General features: G+C 47.1%; 1 long non-coding RNA gene across 1 annotated transcript in view; it reads left to right on the top strand.

Annotated features, from left to right (window-relative positions):
• LOC110354362 (uncharacterized) overlaps window positions 1-23308 on the top strand; it is a 40184-nt gene that overhangs the window by 14641 nt on the left and 2235 nt on the right. The window contains exon 3 of the long non-coding RNA XR_005260468.2: window positions 1597-22695. This is a non-coding gene — a long non-coding RNA (uncharacterized lncRNA). The remainder of the gene's footprint in view (window positions 1-1596; window positions 22696-23308) is intronic.

The raw sequence follows: 23308 nt of genomic DNA on the forward strand, positions 1-23308 counted from the left end.
GCTCTTCCTCAGTTGCTGGGAATGCCTCACCACCAGAGACATCATTAGTTGTGATTAATGGCGTACAGAAGAGAAAAACTAATTTTCTAAAAAGGAAAACCTCACCCATAACTCACTGCAGAGAATTCAAACAAAACATTACAGAATGCCCACGTGTGCTCACAGTGATTATAGATGTGTTATGGGGCACTCACTCCCTGAAGCAAAGCCAGGGGAGTGGGGCAGCACCCATCTCTGGCAGAAGATACTCACTCTAACCCCCTCACTGCCCAAAAAAAATGATGGGACAGGGACAAAGCAAGGACATTTGGAGAGCCGAGCATGCTTCAGGTGTGCAATGCTGATGCTTGGGCAGCCCACTAACCCAAAATCTATGTGCTGGTCAGGGTTTAGCTTGCAGGCTCAATGCAGCATTGGTTATCAATGGCACTTCCACCTTCCCCCAATCACCGGCAAATAATTACTTTCCTCTGCCTCCTATAACTCACCAAAGGACGAATTTAATACTTCCAGGTCTTCACTGTCTAAGTTTCCATTTAGTTCCTTGGCTTGATTGTCTCCTGAAAAGGTACCTAGAGATAACTCGACTAAATTAATTGTAGAGCTCTTTTAAAAAAGCTGTTCTCTCTCTCTTTCTCTCTGTCTCTCTCTCCATTTATTTATAGGCAGCTTAGAGTAACGGGGCTGGGCAGTTAAGTGATCCGCAGTACTTACTGCTACAATGCAAAGCCCACGTTTCTTGGGGAGTAATAATGCTGGCCCACTTGCAATATTTCTGCTTGCAGTGGTTTGCAGTGCAGGTGCCTTTTCCCAGTGTCATCTTGCAGTGTGGTGGGCTGTGAGAAAGAGGGGGGAAAAGTCACCTTTGCCTCGTGACGCATATAAATTCTTTAAATAGGTTATGCACATGGCAACATGCAATAGCTGTGCGTGGCGCTGGGTGAAGAAGGAAAGGCCTGAATTTATTGGCTCCTGCTGCAGAAACGATCAGAGCTGCTGCGATTTTAAAATGTGATTTCCCAAGTTGTTTGGAGCAGTGGGGTGCTCATGCGGCTGGGTTCACAACCAGAGCCATTGCTTGAGTACCGCAGGCTGAGATGCAGCAGGGTCACCCCATTTCCTCCTCCATCCCATCCCTTCCTGTTGGTTGCTGCTGGTGGCACAGCCTTTGCTTGTCTCAAGCAGATCTTAAAGCCACAGAAAACATTGATTTTTAAGGGCACATGAGAAAATACTAGGGGCTGCAGGGCAAGGAGACTAACCTGAGCCTCTCCGCTGCGGTGGCTCTGCCATAGCAGGGGATGCTCTGTGCTGGACCTGCTGCTGCTGGCATGTGCCTCTTGAGTCACTCAAACACAGGGCACAGAGGAGGACAGCAGATGCTAAAGCTCTGAAAGCAGAGAAACGGGAAGTGACAATTAAAGTACCTGGATTAAAACAGTAGACTTTACTTACATCGCGATGTGGTAGCAATGCGGCTTCAAAACAGAGCCAAATACTGGCGTTAAAAATGCTACAGGCTGGTGGTCACTGCTGCAGGCTATTCGAGCACTATTAAAACTGCCTCTTTAATTCAAACCGGCTCTTCATCCATAGCTGCTAAGAAGCTTACATAAATCCTGATTGCCTGAAAGTGAAGCCATTTGAACCAGTGCAGCATCAGGCAGCGAGTTCAGAAGAGGTCCCGGCGGCTGTGAAGGAAAAGACCCCAAGGAGTTCCCCTCTTTGCTTTGCAGACCGCGAGGCCAAATGCTTTGCTAAAGCTGGTAAAATGGAACCAAATCAACTGTTCAATGGATTTGGTCCCCTTCAACCAGCTGTAGCTGTGCATTGATCTCTCAGACTCACCTCGGAGGTTGGACCGGACCGAGACAACTCAGGTAGCAGAAGACAGATGGGCACACGAGTGCTGCCGATAAGGAGATGATGATGATGACTGGTATCTGCAGATCTATCACCCGGGCTCTAAACTGGTGGGATGAGCCTGAGTCATTATGTGGTTGCCAGTCAATCCTGCGTAACGGAGACCTCTCAAGATTGATAATCTCTATCGTCCTCCTCTATTGATCCCCGCTGTGATTCAGGTCTGTGTATTTCAACTGCAAACGCTGTGCGTTTTCACGTGTATTCGCTCACGCCCTCCTGGGAGCACCGTGCCTCGATGTTTCATCTACTGCAATGAAGAATAAACATTTTGGTCTGAAGTTCCCTCCTTGTGTTTTGTTCCATGCGCTGTCCTGCTCATTTCGTAGGCTCAAGAGAAGAAATGGGAGTAATGTGGCTGCCCCAGCAGGGGATGGGTTGGGAACACCAGCTGCTTCCCAGTTGCCCCAGACCACAACTATCCACAGCCTGTGCTCTGCTTAGAGGTTCAGGAGATAACCACTTTATTCCAGAAAGGGTCCCCAGTATGATTTTGTTGGCTTTATGCTCCTAAAGAACTCTGAGGGTCTGCGTTCTGCTCCTTATAAACACTAATGTCATGCTAATGGACTTAAAGAAAATCACTCGCTTTCCCGTGTAATAATGATTGGTGGGAAAGTAAGCTGGGCATCATCTTTTCCTAAGTATTGTAAATCTATAGGACTATCACGAGCTATGAATATTGCTGGTGTAATGAGCCATTTGGATGCAAAAGTCTGATGAGAGTTGGTTCATGTCTTTACACCTGGCCTAAGGTAACCCCGGGCGTTAAGGAAAGCAGAGATTTGTCTCCCTGCACACCTGGGAAATTTGGGTCACTTCACTCCAGGTCCCTGGTCCTTTAGGTACTGTTTATATGTTCTTATTAGGACCAAGAGTATTCAAGTGTTTTAAAATAAGGAGCTATTGGCTTAATGTACATCTAATATTTATGTCACTGGGTGTTAAAGGCAGAGACATCTCAGAAGCATCAAGTAAAAGCATCACGGGAAGCAGCAAGGAGCATGTGAGCAGCAGCAGCTGAGCAAATGTCACCCTAATGCTGTCAAACCCAAGATCCATACCCAAGAAAGGATGGGGATGAAAGCACGAGGGAAAAGGAACCCTCAGCACAAGTCCCTTGTTGCTGTCAGTCTGGGTTGTGAGTGATATCAGGACTCCAGAGGAAGAGGTTGGGTAGAAACAGATGCTTCCAGCAGGCTGGGGCCTGGGTTTCCACAATACCACGCTCCTCCCTCCTGCTCCTGCAGCCTGGGTTATTCTCCCTCGTTCCCCAGGGCTGCATCCATTGTAAACAACACTGTTATTAAAATTCCTCCTCGGTAATGATAATTAAGTTACTAAAAGTTGTCAAATGGGGAAGCTGGAGGCACTGCAATTGGAACAAAACCTCGGAATGTAAATGAAAATGTTTTCTCCTGCAAGAAGCGTGGGTGGATAAGGGCCCACCTGCTGCAGTGGCTCGGGGTGATTTGTCTTCCTAACGGGGCTGCCAGGCTCTGGCTGTCGGCACCTACACAGATCCCAGACACATGTGTTCCTCTACCGGCAACCCTGAAAGCATTTGTTGCCCCCCAAATCCGTTCCCACTGGAAGAGTTCTGGATATGTGTGGGCACAGCAGCTCTCACAGGGTCACTTTATACAGGACTACACAATATTTTATTATCCAGTGTGGTTTTCCTACAATGTTGTCACACTCCTGTGTCTAGACACACAGGCCACTCTACAAATCTGGGTGCCAAAACTTCACCTTGGGCCAGATTTAGGTATCCCCAGAGCCATCTGAGCCCTGAATAGTGGGAATCATCCAGCTCTCCTGAAGCCAGAGGAGAGATGACTATTGGGGGATTACAAAAGTCACGCCATGTATTCCAAGGCTTTAATGTGGGTCCCACCTTCAGGCACCCATGCTTGAAAATTTCCGCCAGTAATTTTATTGTTTAATTCTATCTTTATGGGACAGGGAATTCAATTCACTTAACAAGGAATTTCTATAACAATACAGACTATTATGGTCTAATCGAGGCAGTGCGAGGCCAAAGCAGAAGGCAGCTGGTAGGCTCTGGGGGAACTCTCCTGGGACTGCTAACATATAGGGACAAATCTAAGATCTGGGCCAAAAAAATTGCAGGTATCCCTCCCAACAGTCTGTCTTTCAGCTCAGCTCACTCCCCAATCCCTTCTCATGCTCTGTTTCAGAGCAAATGGAGCCAGCTCCCTTTCAGCCAGGAGCTGCCCAGGCCGTGGATCTGCCCACAGACTGAGAATTGGATCCTCTTCAAGTTGGTTTCCCATAAAGCACAGCTCTGAGCCAAAGTTTTACCACTGTCTTTGAAAAACCCCAGGATCAGGCCCTGGCTTAGTCACCATAAGCCATAGCCACTTAGAGGCTGCTCTGATGGCCCACCAGACCCTGCTGGTTTCCTGAAAAAAAAGAAACCCTATTAGCTCCTCAAACAAGGCAATGCTGAGGACTCTGTCCTTCAAACATTTTGTGCAAATATGAAATAGCAGTGAATAATTAGCAGGAATAATCCTTTCTTCTTGACCTCTCCCGTAATAAAGACCTTTGTCAGCAGATGCAAATGTTATTTTGAGCAGCAATTCATAATCCAGACCTGCTAAACACATCGGGCTAAATACACCTGTACTTTAATATCCGTAGTGTTTGTACAGGACTTTTAAGTGAGATAAAACCAGACACCTTATATATCCCACAGATCGGAGAGCATTCAACAGTCAAATGTAGGAAGAGAAGGTGGCAAAAGAGGCGGTAAAGAAGGGAAGGAGAAAACTAAGATAGTAAAAACCAAAGTATGTAACCAAATTTATCTACTAATTTGGATTACTCTCCCTAGGGCTCTACACATGCATTGTGTGTGTTCTCCAAAAAAACCGTATAGTCCAATTAACACCAAGATGGCTAACAAAAATCATATTTGCTCTTCCCTAAATCTGTCATCCCCATGTTTTTCATTCCAAGAGAAAAATGGAAAGGTCTCTTCAGTTTGCTGAGCAGCCATGAGCTTTGGACTCTTTCAGCAAGAGGTCCAACCCCTCCTACTCTTCCTCTCTGATATCCCATTTAGCGATGTCCTCTCTGGAAACTCCCTCAAAGAAGTTAGAGACTGTCCCTCTATTTTAGGCTTAGACCCACTTTTGCCCTTGATGATCTGCAAATGCATCTCTGGGTCCAGCAACCAGATTAGCTGGATTCTGTCCATGGAATTTTACTGTGCACTTCCTTTTCATTCCATTTTTTTTTCATTTTTTTCTTTTTTTCTTTTTTTTTTTTTTTTTCGGAGAAAAGGAAAAAGAAAGGACAAGCAAACCAACAGGTAGATAATTGTTCTGTGCTGACAGTTTGTCAAACGAAGGAAGCGCATTTTTAGTCGAGATCTATGTTACTGCAGCACTTGAGCAGAAGTCTCTTTCTTTACTCCCAGATGGCATTGACATATAGCCTGGAGGGGCTATCAGGATACAAAGCTAAAGATGGTTAAAGACATTAAAAACTGTACAATGTGAGCACCATCTACACCAGGACCATCATCCAGGAGGAAGATTCATCCTGACATATTGTGCAGAAAGCAAAGTGAGCTAAAGGTATTTTCAAGATGGACGAAATTTATATATATATATACATTCCTACTCCTAACCATGCCTTTTCTAGTGGGTCTTTATTGGCTCTTTAAAAACAATGGCCAATATATGTAATGATCTGCCTTCCTCTTTCTTTCCGGGTGAATCATAGCTCCTACAGAGTGTTTATCACCGAGCGTAATGGCTGGCTTGATCCATTCGTGTCTGACTCCACTTCCCAGCAAGCTATTGAACGGCTCCTCTTCGTCGCAGGGCCGCCAGCATTTCCCAGGTCCTGCCAGGGCTCCTGTTAAGCTGTATAATAAATATTGCACTGAGAACAAGACTGCAACTGTTGACACAGGATGGAGGGAATTTGCTTTTCTGCATTTCTTGAGTTTGGTGCTGCCTAAGTTTCTGTAATGCACTCGCACAGAGAATGGACTTAATATTCTTGCACTTTTTAAATAAGATTCACAGTTTATACAGTGGGTGCAGCTGGAGGGAAAAAGAACTGCAAAGAGGGGACTTCACCTGCTGGAAAATATTCTTTACTTCCCCCAGAAGTGATGAAAATGTCAATACTATTGACGCAATCACTAATTAAAACCGACTGCCATAATCATGCATATGATAGCCGTAGGACATCAGTTTGGATTAAATGTAAGCAGTGAGCTGTGCTGCTCATGGTTTTCAAAAGCGTAAGGGGCTGGGTGATGGCATCTTCTGTACAGTCCAGCAGGAGCAGCAGAAGGATGCTCTCACACATGAGCTGCTCCTCTGCTGCCCAGCCCCACTGAGCTGTACAACTGCTTGCGTGGTCTGAGCTCTGTGCAACCATCTTCCCATGGTGAGGAGCATGGCCCAGTGAGCCCCTAACCTGCAGGAAAGACAAAAACACGGACAGCCCTGGGGAGATCCGTCAGTTCCAAAAAAAAAAAAAAAAAGAAAAGGCAGGAAAATAATATACAAAACAAAACAAAATATAACCGTGTCATTTGTGGCATAGCCAGCACTTTCCAAGTCTAAGGATCCTGACCTCCAAACTATCATTGTAGAAGTCTATGATTTGTATCCATCTTCACTTTAAAGCATAGGATGAAGTGTAAAGCTGTCAATAGAAGAGAAAAAAAAATAATAAATAGATAAATAGATAAATAAATAAATAAATAAATAAATAAATAAAAGGGATTTTAAGAAAGCAAGGGATAGCCAGAAAATAGCTGTTAACTAACAGCCAGGCAGAGACTTAAACTTCCTAAACCTGGGAGAAAAAATTAAATCCGGATCCAGAGTTTCTGCATTGTGGCTCAGGTCCATGGCTGGCAATCATAGAGGATTTGTCTAGTAAATTCACTCAGCCTGACTTTGCAGATTCCCTGTGGGTAACTGCCCCCTTGATGCTGGCGGGAGCAGGGCTGCAGAAATGCCGGTGCTCACGGCTGAAGCCTCACCATCGATCTGCCAGCAGCATCACTGCAGCATTGCTCAAGGCTGCCCTGGGCTCGTCCAGGGCTCCAGCACCCTTAGGAGGGAGTTGGCAGGTGTCTGGCCCCTGGTTTAGGCAGAATTGGTCACCAGAGCTTTCCAGCTTGCAGCTGTGGTTGCTTTTTTTTGCTCTTCTGAATAGGCAGGGGGAGGCTGAAAATGCCCAAGGGGCTGCTGCTGGCATGGATGCTGATGGATGCGATCCCATCCTTTCCCTAGGACAACTTGGTCTCCTGGAGCTGAGCCTGCTGTGACGACCTGGCGTCATGCTGGGGATGTGCCTTTCCCTCTCACCTGATTTGGGAGTGCCGAAGGCTTCCCAGTAACACATTTTCTTCATTTTAAACCTTTGTTAAATCCAGCAAGCTCTTTGACATTGGAAACTTTTATGTGCTGTGTTAGTAGGTTTTCAAGCATGAACGAATTGATTCATGAGTGGATAAATCTGATGCATCTTTTAAATGGAAAACCGACGTAATTTTCCATCAGAGATCTGCTAATAAAGCACATTTACTTGGTTAATCCATTTTTTCCCCCTCTGTCCTAAGTGCACAACATAAGGTATAAAAATATCAAATCAATAGTCAAGGAGTATATACAAACGAGTGATCAGAAACCCTGCATGGGCCACCTTTTGGTTGGCTTCTTGTAGGACTCAGGTTTGTGTTCCTGCTGCCTGAAGCCTGCTCCCAAAATCGTCCTGAGGCTGCAGTGCTGCAGCTGTCCTTACAAGTCCCAGGGGACAGCGGGTGCAAAGCCACCTGCGCCTGGGTCCTCATGGCACCAGCACTCCTGCTTTTAGAAGTAACTATGGTAAAAGGTGTTGTTTTTTTTTCCCCTTTATTCATTTATTACAATGATTATATTTATTATCGCAGAAGGAGCTGGGTAGCGGGAATGTGCATAAAAGACAAAGGCACCTTCCCGTTCAGCCTGCCAGGCAATCTGCACAAACTCCCCTTCTTACTCTTCTCTTGGAGTACGGCCGTGTTATTTCAAAGGAAATGCCTGCACAGCCTTGTCTCTGCAAACACCGCAGCCGTCGTTCGATCGGCGCAACTCTCTGGTGTGAGCTCATTTACCACGCGGTTGCTTCGCAGGCTGTGGAGAATTGCCTCGTACCTAATAATTCTGCTAATTTGCTTAACTTGCCCAGATTGCAAACTGCCTGGCCCTGAACAAGCAGCTTTCTAAATGAACCCCTAGACGATTTCTTGACAAGAGGGGATAGGAAAGGTGGCTGGTTGGGGAAGCTGAAGCTCACGGCCTTTTTATTTTTGACCTTTGGGCCAGCATTCAGATTTGCTTATTGGGAAAACTGCACTCAAAGTGTATTTTCTTCAGGGATTTGCAATACCCTTTTGCTTCTAATTATTCTCACTTGATGTCGTCCATAAATTAGTTAAAGATGCTTCTATTAGGGAGTTCCTGTCCTTTTAATTATCTTGCTAAAGCCTCCTTACTGTTGGCACCAGGACTGACAGCCCCAAAAAGCCGTGGGCTGGCAGCTGTGGGCAGCGAATTTGGGAGCGTACGTGGGTAATACAAAAGACTGAGCAGTCCGGGAAAGAAATGAAAACTGCAGCAAAGGTAAATGTCAGACTATTTAAAGACAATGTTGACTATTGATTTTTTAGAGGAGACTACCTCTTCAAAGGATGGCAAGCGTTCCTTCAGATACAGAGGAGGCAACTTAGACAGAGGGGAGAGAGAGGGCTGTGAGTGAGCAGGGAGGACGGAGATTTTCCCAGAGAGAAAAATGAAGCCTTTATGAAGCCTTTGGGATTAAAGACGTGGCTTAGTTCTTTCACAAAAATCCACCCTTCAACCCACTTAAGCACCGTGCCTTTCCCAAGAAACAAAGGGCAGAGAGGTGCTGGGAAGCACTGATGAGCAAAAAGGAGATAAGCAGCCGAGCACTTGTTTCACTGCAGGTTCCCAGTGAAAAATGAACCTCCAGGCACCCCCAGCGATTTGTTAAGTGGCAAAGCTCACCCAAGCTCCTGATTCTGCCTCCAGCAGAGATGCTCTTTGCTCACCGAAGCAGCTTGGGCTCGGTAAGCACTGTTCACTGCTCCCACCTGCACCTCCTGGCATGTGGAGCAAGACCAAAACCACTGCAGCTGCTGCTGCAGGCATCCCAAAGTGCATGGGACAGCTAGCAAGAAGCAAAAGCATCGCTTTTTCTGTACCTGCAGCTAGGAACTTGTGGGAAATTACCAGCAAATTGGCAATTTGGGGTCATCTTTTAGAATGACAGGATGGGCTTTACTTCATATGTCCTAAGGGAAAATCAAGCCTTGAACAAAAGACGTGTTTGTTTTTTTTTTAATTTTATTTTATTTTATTTAAAGGAAATACATATATATATGTATATATATATAAAACACACATTATATGTATATTAAAATCCAGCAAACAATTTTATTGGGAATCTTGAGTGACTGTGGAAATAACATTATCATCTTATGTTACACTGGTGTGTCTCTGAGCCCTGGTACATGCAAACTACCCAGCTCTGTAGTTGAATTTAAATGAAAAGCCTATTACTTGTAAATAAAGGGGGCTAGGCTGGTGCAGTAGGTTAAAGTGGAAGGCTTGATCTCTGTTGGAATTTAAAGATTGTAAAATGCCACTTTGAGGCATTATGCAGTTGTGCAGAAACACTTCTTCTGCAGTGCATCTACTCCTGAGAACAGATCTGGTCCTAAGAGCTATTACTACGTGTTTTTAAGGTGCAATCTGTCATCCTGTAAGCTTCCCCGCATGAAAAGCTTCAGGATCAGGTATTGAAAGGGCATCTGCAAGAGCTGCAAATAGCCTTAGGAGTGATCCTGGAACAGCCCTGCTCACGGCAGCAGCTGCTGGTGGGGCAACACCGACCTTGGTGGGCTTCGAAGGGGGCATACGAGAGGATCAGACCCTCGGCACCCTGCCCTTCCCCTCAAAAAGTGGTTTTGAGAGCTTTGATTTGAATATCATGATAGGATAGGACTTAAAGCCCTTCTGGCAGCCAGCTCAACTTGCAGAAACCCCCAGTTCCTCACAGATCCCAAACACAGTGCAATGCGGTATGACTGCCTGGGGTAACTTTGGGTTTAGATGTATTATTTCAATAAGGAGGTCTTCAGACAGCGTTAAATGACAGATGATATAATTTCTGAATGTGGTGTTCATCTGAATTTTATTTTCTGATGTTTTGACTCATTGACTTGATGTCTCTCCATTATGCACACACCTCTGGAGATGTTGCTGGCAATGATTATGCGTAGCATCAAGTTAGTGAATAAAACCACTCCAGGAACTGCTTTACAGATCACAGTATCGTTTTCTCTGTAATTGTCCCACAAACGGTAGAAGTTATATGGAGGGAGCAGTGTTCTCTGACAGACTGCATATTTTTGCAGCACGCATCAGATCTCACTTTGGCTGCTGAGACTTATTTCTGATGGTTCTTGGGGATTTAACTTTAAGACCAATGTATTTTAGTATCCATATACACTCCACTCTTCATGTCATCCGGCAGCACCGGAGGATGAGCTGTCTCCTTAATATGGATGAGACACCAATTTATCTAAGTTATCGCCTCACAATCTCTCATTCATCTCTGCTGTTAAGTGCTGTGTTTCTGACACCCGTACCTAAACTATCAGCAACTTCTCCTTCAATTGAAACCATAAGTAATTTTTGGCTGGAAGTTCTTGTTATGTGTATAATGGCTTCTTCATCTCCCAGCTGGAATTTGATGATCAGGTGACTGAATCAGGCTCTGGACACCTATTATTAAACCCACAGCATCACACTGGCCCACTCAGCATGGTAAATCAAAAGTCAGGGCATCTTTCCACCACCTGAAAATATATGGCCAAATTAACACGTCCCAGGCTCACTTTGAACAGCACTGCAGCCCTGCGTGACGGCCCAGGCGTCTGGCTGCCAACTCAGCAAAACTTTCCCCCTTCCTGATGCACTCCCAAACCTGCAAAACTTAGCCCTACTCCTGATATTCTCTTTATAGAAGCTCCCGCTGGTATTATGTATCAAATAAACCTCTCATTATTTAGTTGCTGGTTCCTTCGTGCCGTTGCTCTCATTAATCATCCTGTTCTTCAAGCCCGTGCTACAAGCCGTTGGGACTGCCTCGGTGCACACCCCTCAATTAGAGGTTGTGTCCCCTGCCCCTCCAGGCTGGTGGTTTCCATCCCTCCACCCACCTTGGGGAGCTCCTGGGGTCCAGCCCCACATTTCTGGGGGCCTTTTGGCTGGAGTCCCAGTGCCAAAAACCATCTCCCTGACCTGGGAGCACCTGGGGATGCTCCCGCTGCAAAGGGCCCTGATTCGTGCCTGTGTTTAGAGATGCTCCAAGGAGGCAAAATGAAAAACTATTCGGTTGTGCCCCAAATCTGTTAAATTCATACCCAACATCTCTGCACCATCCGCTTCCCCCCTGCTTGGCTTCACCTCCAGAATCCAGCACAGAGGGTGTCTGGGTGAGCCGCATGCCCTGAACCCTCCTCTTGCAGAGCAACCCAGATCTTTTTTCCCTCCCTTCCTTGCACCATGAAGCAGCATTTTTCCCTGCAACACAGGACCTGGGGGGCTTGCCACTATCTCTAGGTAATATTTTTGGGAAGCACAATTGTCTTACTTAAAGCCCTGGATCCTATTTCCCTTTGTGCTGAGGATGAAATGCAAAGAGACAGAAGAACAGAGGAGAGCAGACTCCCCTCAGCTGTAAGAATTCACCAAATCCAATGGTTTATTCATTTTAATTACCCTTGGAATTCATATGTATGCATATATATATGTACATGAATTCATATAATGACACATAATTAATTTAGAGTTTGGCATTTCAGAACAGGTAATTAAAATAGTTCATTGTTGATTAATCACTTGCAAAATAAATTATTAGCAATATCACTGTTAGCATTATGTTTATTACTACAATTTAGAGAAATTAAGGCAGTTCACTTACATTAAATTAAACATGAAAGCACAGATGTAATGTACCCTAGACAATATCTATTTACTCAGAGAACAAATGTGATGTGTGCATTACAGTACATTTGCTAGGTCATACATCTTGGATGGCCTCTTCATGTCACCACCAGAAACCTAATACCGACACACGGACAATTCCCGTCTCTTTCCGTAAATACAAAAATAGGCTCTGCTGGCCCTCAGCCCCTGCTTGGCACTGCAGCGTGCTCCAGGCAGCTCTGCGGGATCTGCGGGTGCTGCAGGATGCTCGGGTCTGCCTGGAGCAGGGAGAGGAGGCAGCCCAGGCATGGGGAGAAAGCGAGGACATGAGAGGCTGTGCCATATGCAAGCCCACAAAACCCACAAACGGCAAAGAAAAGCAAACTTTCCCATCCTCAGCATGCCCCCCAGCCACTCTTATGAGCCAGATTATGGCCAAACTGCACAGAAATTGAATAAATCTCAGCATGACTCACTGAGGTGCTAAAGGCTTAAGCAGATCGTTTAAGCATAAGTTGAATTTGATGCTTAACCATACCATTTAAGTTGAATTATTTTTAATCAGCTGTGCTCTCTGCTGGGGTGGAGAGAGACTTTGTCCTACGAGGAGATAAGCATCCCTTGCTTCTGACAAGTGTTTTGTCTGGAGGCCATTCCAAGAGGAGTCGAAGGGAGCAATGGGGAGAAGTCAGTAGAGATGAAGAGGATGCAGAGCTCCTCGTGACATCCTCTTTGGATCTGTCTCTCCGTGGCTTTATAGCTATGGGAAATAATCTATAATTAGGTGTATAAAACAGCTCTCTGATCTCTTTGCTTCTGGCCCAAAAGAGCACAAAATTGATAACTCAATTATCGCTGCTGGAAATACAAATAAATTAAAGGCACATGGTAGGAGGAACTCCAGTGGAGGGACACCCATGCCACACAAAGGCTGCTTTGGAATTGAGGGATTGCAAAGCTGCCAGGGGTCAGGATGGAGGGGACTGGGTGCTTTTCCCCCTCTCACCCCTCCAGTGGGGGCTGCTTGGGTCTGGTGGCCTCTGAGCTAAGGGCAGATTTGGCAAAAACACCTGGGGACAGCAACAGCACTGTCACAACTGGACCCAGGAGAAAAAAAAACAGGGTGAAAGCTTCCTGAAAGAGGCAACATCATCCTGGGAGAGAGCGGCTTCTCGAAAGGGTGCTGAGCTCAGCTTGGTTATGGGGGTGAGGAAGAGCAGGGCTGGGTTTAAACAGTTCTCCACAGAAGAAAATAATGAGTGCCTAATCCTTTCCCCAGCAAATTCCCAGGAGTTTTCATTCTGAATTTACAACCAGAGCAGTGTAGGATATCAGGGGTCTTCTTCATTTTCTGCCAAGTCATCTAGCATTTACACAAAACCCTCTCTCCGCTGAGGTTTGTTTTTAATGACTCCTGGGCTGAATTAACAGTCTGTGCCGGTGTGACAATGACAATAGTCGCTAATGACCACTCTGTTTGCCTAAGCCACATGCTGAGCACTGATTTCTGTCCCTGCCTCAGATTCTCTTTACAAAAGGGTTTCTGGCTCTTTCAAAGCAATTTAAAATGTGGAGGATGAACTGGCCTGTCCATCCCTTTGATATTCTGCTGCCTGGAAGTGTCCTGGGGCCTACAGGGAGCATCTGTAGCAAGGTGTGACCTGGAATGCTACCAAGAGCAGGAGAAAAGCCTCTGCATTTCATATCCCATTCGGCTGACCAACTCACTAACCAGGGAAATTATATTTAAACAACCTTTGATACAATCCCAACCAGATCAGAAGGGCAAGTGCAGTTTCATGGAAAATTCCATTTTTATGCTGCAGCACACTTTGGGATCCCACGGTGCAGACACGGGGTTTAGTGTAAAGTGGAACACAAAAGCACTCAGCTTCCCCAAAACCTTTGTGCCATTTCCAAAGCATCCCCCCAGCTTGTATTGAACAAGACATTTGCACCCATGGCATGGAGGAGGAAGGGAAACAGTGAGCTTTGTGCAGTGTCATCGCTTGGTTCAAATGATGCAAAGCCCAACCAGGACCACCAGCACCATGCAGGGGAGGAGGCATTGACTGGAGAAGGTGCCAGCACTGCTTACAGCACCTACCATTCCTCCCCTTTGCTCTGGCCATGCTGCTGGATCAAAAGAGATCAGCACAATAGCATTCACTTTATGGCCCTGATTTTTTTTTTATTTAGGCAGCAGCATCGCCTGTGAAGAAGCCAGGTGCACGTCATCCTTCCTCCCTGCCCATTGCACGGGGCAGACATTCAAGCAATTCTATCCAAAAGCTTTTAGCTCCAGTAACTGATGATTTATATTTGTGCCATAATAGTCAGATATAGCAATAATAGGAAGGATTTAATTGTTTTAATGAAAGTAGCTTTTTCTGCATTTGAATCAATTTACTAAGTTTGGATGAGGGAATATAAGAATGGATTTAGCTGTGCTTTCCGTGTGCCCCTAACAAAAAAGCCCAAGCTATTTCAAAAAAGTCACTTGACATACTAAAACTCTTAATAACTAATATCTGCATAACTAAAGGCAATAGGAGCAGCCCAACCTGAAGAAAAAGGGTTTTGCAGGAATTAGTGTCTCGCTGTCACATTTGTAAAAGGGACAGATGCATTTTTCAGATCTTTGCACATTAATGGCTGTATTTGATTCAAAATACAGTCAGTGAACCCTCAGTAAATGGAATTAAATGGTATGTGTCTGATTTGAGGGTGACAATCCACCAATTGTTTCTTGTTTGAATTACTACCTGCGTGGCTGGGCACAGCAGTAATTGAAACTATAATGTTTCATTCCTCTTTAGCTATAATTTATCTGGAAAGTTCATTCACTGCTGTTCCGTTCTCCCTCCTGAAATCTCTCCCTTGATTGTTATCGTGCTGTCGGGCACTGCATCCTTCCAGCACACCCAGAGCCAGACCAGTTCAAGCAGAGGGATTCCTAGCATTTGGCTGGACCTGCCCCAGGGGATTCGGTGTATTCAGTCCCAGGGCTCTGATTTCCCTTTGGCTGGGAACTCGGGGGAGCCCATCCTCACAAGGCACCACATATTTCCCATCAATACCCCAAATATGGCTTTTGGGACCATCTTATGGACAGGTCAATATTCAGCAACACCAGGTGCTGAACATTTTGGGTGGCCAGGACAATCAGCTGAATGGAGGAGTACCAGAGGTCGCTCTTTCTGCTGTTTGTGACTTTCTTTTCTACTTTGCCCACTTCTTGAATACTACACAGAGGTGGGCTGTGGCTGCCACAGTAGGATCAGTGCTGGGAATATGCAAGGGATAACAAATAGATTTCCTCTCTCCCGACGCTACCCATTTATGAGCAATTTCTAGTCTGTTTTCACCCAATATTGATAAACAGAAGAAAATGGAATGTATTTTATTCACCCATAAAGTCTGACATTTCCAAAGATGGAATCAAATTATCCTCCTCGTGTCTCTGCAGCTAGCTGGGCTGCTGGCTAGATACGCCTGTGCACTGCAGAGCAATGACACCGAACTTCTGAGGGTTCAGAATGAGCCAGTCTGAGACAAGCAGGGACATTTTCCTTACAAAAAACACAAATCACAAAATCCAGATTTTCTGTCACAGGACAGAAGCTCTTTGTTCTCCCACCCTGGGACCAGGAAAGCCTCGAACTCTCTGTCAGCAGCAGGGCTTGCTCTTCGCAGAGGTATTTCTACAGAAGCTTTTACATCTTCTTCAGCTGGTACCACGGCTGGTGTTCTGGGGGTGATTCAAGTGATGAACTTTGGACTTTGGCCTCTTTTTGGGGGTGATTCAGATGGAAATCCTATGTGGCTCATGTTCAGGCTGTCTGGGAATGTGGCAGTGATGTGAGAAATTGCAGGCAGGGGTTTAAGCTCCCCTCTACCTGCAGGCACAGAGGGGTCTGGGTGGAGGCACAAAGAGGGAATCATAGGAAAGAGGACTGGGATTTAAAACAGATATAAAGCTGCTGGTTCCCAAAGAGCCCTGATGAGCCCAGGGAGTGTTCTTGTCAGATCAGAGCCCTGGGGCTGCTCCCCAGACACAAGACGTGCAGAGATGCTCACAGCAGGCACTCCTGGCACCGCTTTACCAACCTGCACTTCTGCTGGGGCGTCCTGGCACCTTGACAAGACATCCGCGCTTGAGACCAGGCTGAGCTAAGAGGATGGGTGGGGAATAGAAATGAGCAAGGACGGACCAGCATCTAAATGTGGAAGGAACGTGGCAGCCATGAAGAGAGCTGGGGAAGTGTGGGGATGCGGCGAGACGAAGCACATGGAGGACAGGTGCTGAGATGGGAACACATCACCCACAGGCAATTCTTTCCCTGGGCAATTTTCTGCATTTCTGTTCCAGCACTGGAAGGACCCCTGGGCCCTGCAGTGAAGGCAGAGCAGGGGAAGAAACTCTTCTCTCCTCTGCCCTCCCCTGTACCCAAAGGCTCCTGAGTTTCCCCTTCCAAAGCTGAAGATGTCACATCCACCAGCCCTGGCGTGGCTCTCAATGGCCTTGAATGCAGTAATTCATCCAGGTGCTCTGCTTTGATCCATGCGCTATTTATTTTCTCCACGTAAATCCTCAGCAACCAAAGCAATCCCAGCTGCCTCAGGTGGGGATTTCACCCTCACTGAGACCTCCAGGGTTGGTCTACACCATTGTCTGTCCCCTCCATCAAACTGCTGTGTGTACACATTGTCTGTGAGGGGCTGTGCTTTGGGGCTGGAGTCCCAGCCATTCTGATTTAAACCCAACCTTTTGAGGTTTACCTCTAAAATATTCTTTTTTTGCTCACCTCAGAGTGAAGGCTGAATAATTGGAGCAAGTGGCTGCATTTCTCAAAATAAAACCGGGATTTGTAAGTGCCAGAGGAGGTCCGTGGTGCTGGAAGGGGAAGGTAATTGACATTCCCTTCGGGAAACCTCTTTAAAAATTCGGGTCCTGGTTGCTCTGGATTTATTGTCAGTGGCACAATACAGGCAGAGAATACGATAATCCTCGCAAACAAACAAACAGTACAGCCAAATGCAACTAAAGCAGAAGTCCAGTTGTGCTGTGCATCCAATGGCAGAGAGGGGCTGGCCAGGGCCTGCCTGGTGTTCCAGCTCTTTCCTACCAGTGATGACGTTAGGGCATTGCAACATTGAAAAAAAAAAAAAAAGAAAAAAGGTCAATAAAATGCTTCTAAATGGGGCTGAAAGGTGTCATTGCTCCATCCCCTGGTGCCACAGGGCTCCCCAAGATGCTGCAGGGACGTCCCGTGGAGTGACTTGGCACTGACGGACTGCAGGCTCCCCTGGCTTGCCAAGATTTCCTGAGAAAAAAATGGAGAGAATTTGTGTGGCATCCCACACCCCACCGTGGTGAGAGGAGAGCCTGTCTGCTCCCCAGCCCACATGCCGCAGATAAATAAGTACCTGCGTATTTGATAGATGTTTATATATATGCACCCACACTGCTGCAAATATGGTTTGTGCGCACTAGGTGCACAGCACAGGCTGGATTAATCCTCACTTGGGTCACACCGGCTGTTGCAACAAAATGTGCATAAAATGACACTGTTAAGAGAAGAGTCTGCAGCAGCTTCTTGGCAGCTTCTGCATGAAGGGCAGCTTTGATATCCTTGCTCTTGAGGTATTTGCAAAAGGGAACAAATTGTTGTCCCTTCTCCAAGTCTCCCTCTTACACACTGCTTGGTCTTTCTGAGAAGGGCACTTGCTGCACGCATGTACCAGGGTTCCCAGCACCTGGCAAGCCAGCCCTCGTGTGCTAGGACAGTTCTGTCCCAGCTGGGTTGAAGCGAAGGCTTGCATATTGCTTGTTCACTTGGATTTGCACAAGCACTTGCGCTCATAAGGTCATAAACCTCCTGCAAAATGAGGATGCATCTCTTCTGTCTGGTGCCATGCACACCAAACCGATGCAAAATGAATAACTAACAAAAAAAGTTTTCAGATCCAAAGTACAGGAGAGCAGTTCTTCAGCTGCTCCTTTACTAGGGGCAGCATCTCTTCCTTGGCATCCTTTTGTAGGTGCTGCTGCAGCACTGGGCTGTGAGAGCCTTGGACTTTTGTCACGTCTTTACCACTCACTTCTGCTCAGGATCTGTCCTTTCCCATTAGGTGACCGTGCAGAACAATGTCCCCACACCTCCCCTCGCTGTACTTCTGTCTCCAAACTGCAGTTGGATGTCTCGGGCTCTAAGTGCCGACGGGAGCACAGCAGCTCTGGCGCACCTGAAAGCTGATTTCTCAGCGTCTGATTCAGGTCCTGTCTCCGGTGATGCCAGACTGGCTGCTGGACGGGAACACGGTGCTCAGCATGCTGCTGTGAAGGAGAAGAGCACTTGGGAACATCAGGTGCAGCGTGGGGCAGGGCTGACAGGCTTGGTTCCCTGGCTGCACCCACAGCAAGGTCCCTGCACCTCCTTCTGCTGCATTTCTAAATGCTTTGCACACCCTGAGGCCGTGAAGAACAAATAATCGCAGGTGCAGCAAGGTGCCTTGCCCCCAGATGGGGAGGGTGGGCAGCGGGGCTCTGCACAGGCAGCCCCAGGGAGCAGCAGCTGTACCCCGCTGCCTTCCCATCCCCTGGGGGTGATGCTCATGGAAACCCCAATGAGAGCAACCCTGCAGCTGGGCTGCAGCTGCCCACTGCATCTTTCCCAGCTCACCCATCCCTCCATCCTCCATCTGCAGCAGTGGCTCCGGGGGTGCTTTGGGAACGCACCGAAATGATTAGATTTCGAAACAGGCCAGCAGGCACTTAATTCTTGATTATCTACCAGCCACTTATCCCACGGAAAAGTGTCTGCAGGGAGCCAGGCGTGGGGCAGGGCGGCTCCGGCAGCACTTAGCTCGATCTGCCCTCCCAGCAAAGATTACCTGGAAACCTGGAAGCTGCAGGCACTGCTGGCTTCTGCCGCAGGCTGCGAGCAGAAAGCTCCGATTCGGAAATCAATGGCAGGGTCGTGCCACCGTGGCCACCGAGCTGGGCTACTGGCAGGATGCAAGCAGCCTGCGTGCCGTCGGTGGTCTGGAAGAGCAAAGGCTTTGGCAAGGCAGCGGTGGGACAGAGCTGGCGGTGACTTTGTGCCCGATGTGGCCGTGCAGTCCCGCGGTGGCCGGGCTGTGGCCACCACATGCTCGCACATAATTCCTGACCCCGCGTCGCGGGGATAATTCTTGCTGTCACGGCTGACATTTAGCCGTACAGCGAGCCTTGCCAGGAAATTGCCATCATTTCAGCTCGGCTCCCAGCTCCCATTCTGATTTATATTTTTGTTTTTATCCAATTTTTCTGACTTGTTTTGGTAGGGTGGACAAAATGTTCTCGCTCAAGACAGATGACAGTTTGCCGATAAGAGGAGCAACTTATCACAAACAGCTCCGATTCCTTCTCAAATGCTTAGTCTGTTGGAACGGCTTTAAAGCCTAATGTGATATTGTAGGTTAGCCCCAAATCTGCTTTCCCTCTTGTATTTCATACTTTATGGCTCAGAGCATCAGTCCTTTTAAAACCAAACACTTCAATCTTTTTCAGATCATCCATGCTCCCTCCTTCCCAGCCCACCCCCCTCCAACAATTTAACTTTTTAAAATTTTCTTTTGGTATGGCAAGTAAAACAAACACTGTGGATGAGTGACCTCTTGGAAGCTTGGTGTCCTTGAGTCTAACTTTAGAAATCGTTTGTCACAGGCACAGAAATGTGCACTGCAATCAGAATTAGCTGCCAGATTTTTTTCAGACAATTCTATTGTAATTTGAGTGGCATTCCTGACAATAGTTCAGGTTCTCCAGCTTTTCCCCTATTCCCCAGCAAACCATGCACTGCAAAGGAAAACTTCTGTCCTATTCTGGTTTAAATATCCTTTTTTTTTTTTTAATTATTTTTTTTCTTTTAGTATATATCGAAGAGAAGAATAAATGAGAGGGAGAAGAGAGGCAAGGAAACTGAACAGCTTTGAGCTCTGCAGATGAGCCCAGCAGGTTAAGAGGGTATTAAATAGTTGGGTTTAGTTCAGCAGAAACAGGACATTTTACCAGAACTGGGTGAATAATTTGCAATTAGTAATTTGGGCCAGAAAAGCTCAGGCTATTCCATGCCCTCCATGTACATAGTTCCTTTCCGTGCATACACTTCTGGGAAAAGCCTCTGCATTTGTGGCATTTAATAAGAGCAGGAGAACGAGGCAGTGAGCTGAGCTGAGGGCTGCTCTGGTGCAAACCCTCGGTGCCTTGGGGGCCAGCTCTGCCGGGGGCTGGCAGTCCCTTCCGAAATCTCACATGGTCTGGACACATGCTCAGCCAACACGGTGCTTCCTTTACACGTGGCTATTACCTGGAAATAGGATGTGGTGTCTTGTAAGGGCACGATCCACCCGATTATTTTCTTTCCTTTGCATTTTTTAATTCTAAAATTTTCATTTTAATACCCCCGGTGGAATTAGGTCCCGTTTCAGCAAAGTGCTGAGGCTTTGAATACTGAAAACATGCCAGAAGTGCCACAATTTTAAACCCCATCCCACAGAAAGGACATTCATCACCTCCCGCACCTTCAGTGGAAGATGCAGTAATTTATTTAGGATCCAGAGCAGGATCCTAAATATCAGCCCAGCTCACAGCCAGGAGAGCAATGGACAACCTACATCACAGAGCTGGCCAGGGCTTGCCCATGGCTAAACTCTGTAACGGGAGGGAGCTGGACCACAATCTATGCACAGCAGAGACGGCAGGAGGTCTAGAGGACATCAGAGCACAGTGCAAACAACAGGAAAAAGCATTCCCACCAAGATGTCCAGGCTAATCCCACCTCCTCCAGATTCCCCAGAGAAGCAGATGTTCTGCTGATGGCAGAGCAGGAGCTGTGCAGGCAGGGGACAGGTCCCGAGGGGGCCCTTCAGGGAATGAAGCAACCAGCGACCTAATTCCCAGCTCTCCTGCTCACAGAGGAGGCTGGATGGCTGACCACAGCGCAGAGAAGTGGGCGACCTGCTGGCTTTGTGCTGTGTCTGTATCACATCCTGAATGCAGCTGCACATCTAAATGCACAACCCAGTGGGCTTTCCGAACCTTTGATCATTCCTAGCATTTTGTTTCCCTTTTATTATCCCAAATAATATGTAATATTTTAAGGCACGGCTCCCTTAGAAAAGGCAAAAGTGTATGACACCAAAAAAAAAAAAAAAAAAAGCCTTTTGTGAGCCAGAATGGGCTGTGGGCTAGGCTGAAAAAGGAGATGTGGAGATGTCTCCCTTCTTCTGCCACCCCATGGCAGATGCTCACCTGCAGGCCCTTCAGTGAAAAGTGCTGCAAAGTTATCAAACGTCAGCAAAGTGTGCTGGTTTCAGTGCATTTTGTATATATATAAATCACAAAGGTCTCAGATCTCCTCTGCTCAGCCCAGGAGCTGCCTTGCCATTTAGTTCGATGGGGTTTTGGTCACTGCACAGCCTGGAGGGTCCTGGAAAAAGGAAGAGTTCTGGGGGTGGGCATGTACAGGGGGCCCCTGGGGACGTGCAAGGTGATGAGGAGTGGGAAAGCTCCCCTTCGCCTGGCTGCTGAGCACCAGAGTCCCTGCAAATGCAAAGATAAATCCCCAAACCAGCACTGAGAGACAGCCCTATCCCATAAAGCGCTGGCTGCTCTTAGGAACGGAATGGAGATTTCTCCCGCTAATTATAAAAATGCCAGGCAAAAACCTGCACAGTATGATTTCTTGCATTAAACAAATTTTATGGCGGAGAAGACTTTTAGCAGCACTATTTGCAGAGCTGGCCTTTTGCCAGCTTGCTGTCATTAAATCTGCCGATCTTAAGTATCAGCTGCACTTATTCGAAGGGGCTATAAATAAAAGCCTGAAGCCCGTTAAAGGAGCCTGCCTCCTCGGGCTGTTTGTCAAGCCCACGGACAGACTGACACCGTGAGTGTTTGGGGGGAACTTCCCCACACGGCTGGGCTGAGCCTTTCACACGCACATCCTTCATGCCCCGAGACACACGGCACTTTTCCCTTAAAAGAAACCTCGTTTTGTGCTGGCAACAACCAGCGCTTGTTCTTTTAAGCAGTCCTTGAGCACACTTCTGGAGCTTGAAGGAGTTCAACCTTCGCTTGGCTGCAGGGGTTAAAAATGAACAGGAGTGTGGGGAGAGGATAAGAAAGTGAGCCGGGATGCTTTATAAGACAACGAGGTGTTTTCATGTAAAATATGGCAGAAGTCAGCGCTCCTAGGATGCTTATATGTTATCTGTCATGCTTGTGCTCAGGACTGCAGCATCTCTGGACTGTGCCTGGTGTGAGCAGCCCGTGGGTCTGCAAAATGCCTGGGCTGTGCTGGAGCAAGCAGCCGGACTCTGTGCTGCCAGCACAACCCCTGTGCACACCGCCTAGGAGCACTAATGTGTGCTTAATGACCCATGGTCCAGAAATGACTAAGATGCAGGAATTAAATTTACAATCGGCTTCCTTACCTCCCCCCTCAAAAAAAAAAAAAAAAAAAAAAAAAAAAAAAAAAAAAAGAAAGAAAACCTTGGAACTGAAGTTCCTCGTGGCAGAAGCCCATGGACGTGCTCCTCGGCTTGCAGGAGCTGCAGTCCATGGCAGAGCTGAGGAGGTGGCTGTCACCCTGCCAGGCGTGACATGGGGCGGCTCCAGATCGATGACACCCGCGTGGGAGAGCTCACTAGCGATGCCAGCTTTATTTTGGTAAGTGCAAACTAATGAAATTTAGAGGTTTTAATAAAAAGAGTAGAAGCTCCCGTTTGGAAACGAAGCTCATAACCGAGCCAATTGCATTAGGGAGACGAGCAGCTCAGGCGTTTTCCCAGAAGAGTCCCCGTGCTTTTGGCAAGAGGCAACGAGCCCTGGCTTGCCCCATCGATGCTCCCAGCTCTGCACGAGCCAGGGACCAGGGCTGTGGACATCAGGACCTGCAGACACCACACCGTCTGTCCTGTGCTTCAACGGGGGGAACCTCTGTGAGGGGCTGGTGGTGATTGATGCTCACGGTGCCGCCAGTACCGAGCTGGTACCAGAGACCATTTATCCCCTTCCCATCATGTGACCGCTCAGCCAAGGGGAAACTTCACTCGTCATGTTCTGAATTTTAAAACATAGCAAAGAAATTGTTGAAAAGGCAGTGAAAGGGAAGGAGGAGTAACCGCAAAAGCAGAGCAGAGACATCCCAGAAAATGGAGACAAGCACCCAGGAGGAGAGCCGCTCACAGAAGACAACCTTGAACATTTCCCAACAGGACGGATGTATAATTTAGAGCAACCTGGAGGCACTTTGTAGCTTGTTTATTTTACAGGCGTTATG

Source organism: Anas platyrhynchos, chromosome 21 (genome assembly GCF_047663525.1).
Source record: "Anas platyrhynchos isolate ZD024472 breed Pekin duck chromosome 21, IASCAAS_PekinDuck_T2T, whole genome shotgun sequence".
NCBI classification, from domain to species: Eukaryota; Metazoa; Chordata; class Aves; order Anseriformes; family Anatidae; genus Anas; species Anas platyrhynchos.